The sequence below is a fragment of the Brassica oleracea genome, chromosome C7, assembly GCF_000695525.1.
Source record: "Brassica oleracea var. oleracea cultivar TO1000 chromosome C7, BOL, whole genome shotgun sequence".
NCBI classification, from domain to species: domain Eukaryota; kingdom Viridiplantae; phylum Streptophyta; class Magnoliopsida; order Brassicales; family Brassicaceae; genus Brassica; species Brassica oleracea.
In genome coordinates this window covers 4056508-4062672 of record NC_027754.1, presented here as the reverse complement: position 1 = coordinate 4062672, position 6165 = coordinate 4056508, and the positions used below count along the sequence as shown (strand labels likewise).

General features: G+C 32.0%; 1 pseudogene; it reads left to right on the top strand.

Annotated features, from left to right (window-relative positions):
- Window positions 1–2428, top strand: part of LOC106302397 — a 7079-nt pseudogene extending 4651 nt beyond the window's left edge.
- The last annotated feature ends 3737 nt before the right edge of the window (window positions 2429–6165 follow it).

The window sequence follows — 6165 nt, the reverse complement described above, 5'->3', positions numbered from 1 at the left end:
ATCTTCTATTCAATAAAATCGAGCTTATAAAACTCTTATAAAGCCTTATAAACCTTATAAAGCCTTATAAAAACTTTATAAAACCGTATAAGTCTGGCAGCTTAATTCTCAAGTCTGTCAGCTTAATTCTCAAGTCTGACCGCTTAATTCTCAAGTTTGCCAGCTTATAATTCTCAAGTCTGCTCAAGTCTGTCAGCTTAATTCTCAAGTCTGACCGCTTAATTCTCAAGTTTGCCAGCTTAATTCTGCTTCATGTCAACATGGTACTTTGTAGAATCCCTATGTAGAATCTTAGTGCATTTTGATACATTGCCAAAGATTGGATCTTGAGTTTGTTTTTGGAGCTTTAATGACGATTTTGGTTTCAGGTTGGCATATATGTACGGCGTGTCAGAAGGATTCTTTCTACATGTGCTATACTTGTCCTTATTCTGTTTGTAAGAAGTGTGTTAGAAACTCAGAGTATGTAGTTGTACGGGAGAACAAAGGATTCTGTGGAATCTGCATGAAGACTATAACGCTTATTGAGAATGCAGCAGCTGAAGCTAACACAGAAAAGGTACCAAGAAGATTTTGTCATCATTTTTTTGTTTTCTTTCCCTTACTTACAAACAAGATTCTGTCAGCATTGGTGGTAATTTTAGAAGCTGAGGCCTTTTTCTTGACGTCAATTTTGTTTTGTGATGTGTTTTAACATGTACATTTTTTTTCCAGGTCCAGGTTGATTTTGACGATCAAGGCAGCTGGGAGTATCTTTTCAAGATTTACTGGGTTTCTCTTAAAGAAAAGTTATCTTTGTCCTTAGTTGATCTTACCAAAGCTAGAAACCCATGGAAATCTTCTACTTCTAAGAGAAAAATTACTAGCCGGCTTGACGATGGCAGTTCTCCTCGGGCTTATGAAAGCGGTAAGTCGTGCTAAAGTAAGGAAAATGAAAACTGTTTCCGTGAGTAAATTGGCATCTGCTTTGCTTCCACCATTGTCTAATGCTGCTGTGTGAGGAACAGATGAGCTCTTGGACTTCGTGAGGTTTATGAAAAACGGTGACGTTTCCGTCTTATCAAGGTGTGATGTCCAAACGCTTGTGCTAGAGTATGTGAGAAGAAACAATCTGCAAAGCGCTTTTCAGAGTTCAGAAATAATTTGTGACCTTAGGCTTTTATGAGATTGTTTGGAAAGGAGCGAGTGGATCGCTTGGAAATGTTAAAGCTTATTGATTCTCACTTCCTGGATCAAGAAAGGTCTCCGGTTAGATATACTTCAGCCGGAGGAGTCACTGAAACTATGTCCTTCCAGGTCGATGATAGGTTGAATATGTCTGAACAACATCAAGAAGGAGAATCACAGCAACTGAGCGTGTGCAATATTTAGGTTAGAAACCATGCGGTTGTAAAGTCTGAAACATGTGCTGCTCTGTCCAATAAGACGATTGATGACTTGGATTTGAATCTGATATGGTTATATGGAGATCCTGATGGGAAGATTCATGGACCATTTTCTTTAATGAACCTGCGACAATGGAATGCAAGTGGTTACTTCCCGCCTGAGCTGAGAATATGGAGGTTGGGTGAACAGCAAAGTAGCTCCATACTACTGACCGACGCTTTAAATGGGCAGTTCCATAAAACAGTGTCTCCTCAGAATCATTCCGTCCCCAGGTAGGAAGAGACGGCAGCTAAGGACCAAAACAAGAGTGTGGCTGTTGCTAGATTAGAGACTAGAGTACTTGACTTCAGCCCTAACTCAGTGTCCACCGACCAGAGTGTTGTTTCTAGTAGTAACAATGTCATCACAAAGAACTCGGATTCTAGAAACAAAAGCCACATGGATTTCACACTTTCTAATGAAAAGGAGGCTGTGGAGAAAACGAAAGTCGAAAGTCTTTTGCCTGGACAGAGCCCGATAAGCTTTCACTTTCACTGGCTACATTTCCCGGAAACTCAAACACAAACTACAGGAAAGATGGAATGTTAGTCAAACAGAGGCAGATGAAAAGAACGCTTGCTATCAAAAACGACGTTGGCCTAACCGGAGCAGCTGAGAAACAAGTCACGGCTACAGTCCAGTCATGTGGGAAAAACTGGAATGCTGCTACTCCAAGCAGTGCTTCCAACGTGCGGGATTCAAACTCCGGTTTGGTGTCTTTCACAGACAATCAAGAAATAGACTTCCTTGATCTCTTTAGTCCAACCTTAAAAATCAACTTTGCCTCTGATACAATGGATTGGAAACCCATTGTAACTGTACCTGACGAGTGTGACGAGTCAATGTCAGATCTTTTGGCGGAAGTTGAAGTTATGGAGTTCCAAAAAAGTTTATCTTCTCCAACTTCAACTTTCCGTGGTTCTGGAGAATTGCTCAACACTCCATCAACGATAGTAATATGAATCAGCAATATGCAATGCATACAATTTTAAACTCGCTTTAGCAGCAATCTTAGTAGCTGCTTATCAGATAGTAAATGGAGTATCACCATTGACAAGAAATATCTACTTTATTAAAACAGAAGTACAAATAAGAAATAACTCTAAGACTTACAACTTAATTACAATACAATGCCATTGAATTAATTAATAAACGTAAATTTAAATTAATTTTTTTCCAAAATCTATTCCACAACAAATTTATGATAAATATTACACTTAATGCACATTAATATTATAAATCTTAATAACCAATTTGACTAATATATTTTATTGATGATATTGTTTTAAATATATATAACTAAAATTCTATTAGAAAATTATTTTTAAATTATGTATGGTATTACATATGTTCAATTGAATTTCACCTTAAATTATTTTTCTTTAGTGAGGATTTGAAATATTAGATTTGGTAATAACATGTACATTTAAGTATTAGTATTAAAAAAATTTAAAACACCTAAGATTTTTCTTATGAGAAAATTGTAATAAGAAAAGTTTCAAAAAGAATATTTTTCAAGTTTTGTATGTAAAGAAAAACATTTAGACAAGATAACAATGTTCTAAAAAAAAGAAAAAAAAGTTCATATAAAATAAAAATCCTACATATAATAAAATGTTAAAGTCAATAAGTTAAAATAAAATTAATTTGATAATAATATAAATACAAGAAATGCAATTACGCATTCTAACAAATTACTTATTTTAATAAGTATAATATAAATATTTTACTAAAAATGCATGACAAATATTTATATATCGGGTTGAGAAATTAAAAATTAAGACTACTTATATAACGGGTTAAAAATTAAAATATAGTTATCATTTATGACCAAAAACCTATCAAAACATCTCAAATATTATTTTCGCATATATATTTTAGTTTATGGAAAACACACACATAACTAAAAGTAAACTAAAAATATATTTTAATTATTATGCGTAATGTCATAATAAAAATACATAATACATGAAAAAATAAATAAATATTATATTATTTATAAAAAACAAAAGTATATTCCTAAAAATAAAAAGTGGTTTCTCTTTTTTACTGAAACCCAAATGTTGTAAATAATTCTTTCCAACGCGTATCAAACCTGACCAATGAAAGGCTACTAGCATTTCTTTTACCACTAGCCAACTCGATATCTGGTAAATAAAAATGATATCGGTTAAATAAAAACAAATATTCGCGTGATATTTTCATTTACAGTTATATAAATCATTTTACTTTTACTATTAGTGAAATTATGTAACAGCAATATATGTATTATGTGATGTATTTTTGTCACCATTTTATTATAATTTTTATAGATTATATAGTGGTGTAAAAAATATTTAGATACATTACGTAAACCAAAAAAGCACTCGTCCGGTCGGGCGGGTCCAGCTCTAGTTAAAATTATATAGTGAATGGGGATGCACAGTATGATACACTCCTTATTGCAACTAAGCTGGTGTCTTTTATTATCATATATACTAGGTGATAATCCGCGCCCCTGCACGGAGCGAAGAGATTATTAAAGTATTATAACTTTTAATATGTAGACATAATAAAAGTTAAAGGCATAGTAAAAAAATATATGTAAGAAAGTACAGATTATAGCTAGGAATTTTAGTATATCAATATAAATTTATATGCGATGGCCATTAAAATTAAAATGTATATTTGTTTGCATGCGGGTAAATTATAAATATAATATTAAATGAAACATAAGCAATAGTCTAATAAAATATAAAAGGAACAATGTATAAAAAAAAAAGAAAATTAAAAATAGAGACAAAATAACTGCTGTCAATAATGTCTGCAGAAGTCTTCGTTTGCAATCCTATTATGAACAATAGCAAAGAGATCACCACTTACCTAATTTTGTTATTGCATGATGCGTTTTCGTGAAATAGGTATTATAAGATCCGTGATGGTCATGCCAAAAATATATCAGAAATATTGCCCTATCGATTAAGGTAAGTATTTCGATTCTTTGAATTTTGTTTCCTTTTATACGTTAACAATATTATTGTGTTTCGTTAATATTTTGACCAATTAAGCGTAGGTTATAATTTGGAATATTGAGTTTGCATCGAGTATATTGAAATTCAATTGTGTTTCCTTTTTATTTTGACCAAATAACCAAAATATATCTGATATCCGTAACGTATAATTTTTTTTTTCAACGTTGACAAAAATGTTGCCTTTTACAAAAGAGTTAATATTGCATTATAATTAACGTTGACAAAAATGTTCATAAAACGTTCGATTATAATACGTGTTCCTAAAATAAGCATAAAATTGTTCATAAAATTATTCTCGTTTCTTTAGTTGCATTATAAAAAAATTTGATATTAGTTTAAAAATTTTCATAAAATGTTGCATAAAAATGTTCATAAAATGTTAACTCGGTTTCAAAAAGGTTCATAAAACGTTGCATTATAATACAATTTGATATTAGTTTAAAAAATATTCATAAAATGTTGCATTATAATTAACGTAAACAAAAATGTTCATAAAACGATTTGATACATGTCGAACTTATTTTGTTGCCTTTTACAAAAGAGTTAATATTCTGCATGTCATAAATTCCCGTTTTTTTTTTCAAATCGGATTGTAATCATATAGTATAATGTATATGACCAATGGCATTTGGTTGTAATTATTCTAGTTCACAAAGGATTTTTTTTTAAAGTTAGTGAGAGTGCATGAGGTGATGACACATAGGAAATGACACTCATGTAATAAACACATGAGGCCAATGTTTATTTTTATAGATGTTCCTCCTTTAATAAGAAAGGGATTAATTATCCTATTTATAAGGAGGAATATTTCTTGTTGAATCGCTTCGAAAAAAAAAGAAAAGGAGGAAGACTTCTTGCTGCAGCGCTTTGGAAAATATATTTTTAATGAGAAAATGTCATTCTATTACTCGGTGGTTTGAATAACTAGACCGGAATAAAATAACCAACAAAACAAATGTTTTTATGAAATGATCTCGCTGTCCTAACTAAATGATATGCAGTTCCATTATGTCCCCTATGGATATAGTTGATCTTAAAATTTTGAAACCTTCTCTTGAGATTTTTAATCTCCTCCAACTCTGTCGACTCTCCCAAACTTATTATTTTATTTGTATTCAAGTGTACTTTCTAAAACTCATAGGGAAAGAGGTTTGAAGGTGGGAGCTCATAGCCAAAAGAAACACAACTAGCACTCAATTCAACATCTAATCCAACGTGAGCACACTCTCTTATTACACTCTAGCTTCTCTAGGCCTATCTCAACTCCTTTTGCCCTTATACTCATCATCAAGCATCCACACATTCAAATCAACCAACTCTCACATTCATTAAGCATAAAACATTAAGTGAATTCTTGCAAATGGTCAATTGGTCTAAATCATTTGGTTGAGTAAGGGAAGGCTTTTATTCAAGTGGGTCAAGAGGTTCAAAATCCATGATCTTTTAAAGTGGTTTACTCTCAAAATATGTAGCCTTGACATTGCACATAATATATCTAAGAAAGGGACCAACTCATGCATACAATGATTAATCTCCATTGTTCTACCTTTTCCCAAACATACAAGTTACACAATCACTTCCCAATGTCAAACCTAACTCCTATCTCTCACCAAAAGATCCCAAGAACGCTTTGCAGATAAAACTGTTTTTCTTTGAAATCTATAAAGGATTTTCTCAACTTATAAACAAATCTTAGCTCTAAACAACTTTGCTAGCCCCTTTTTTTTTT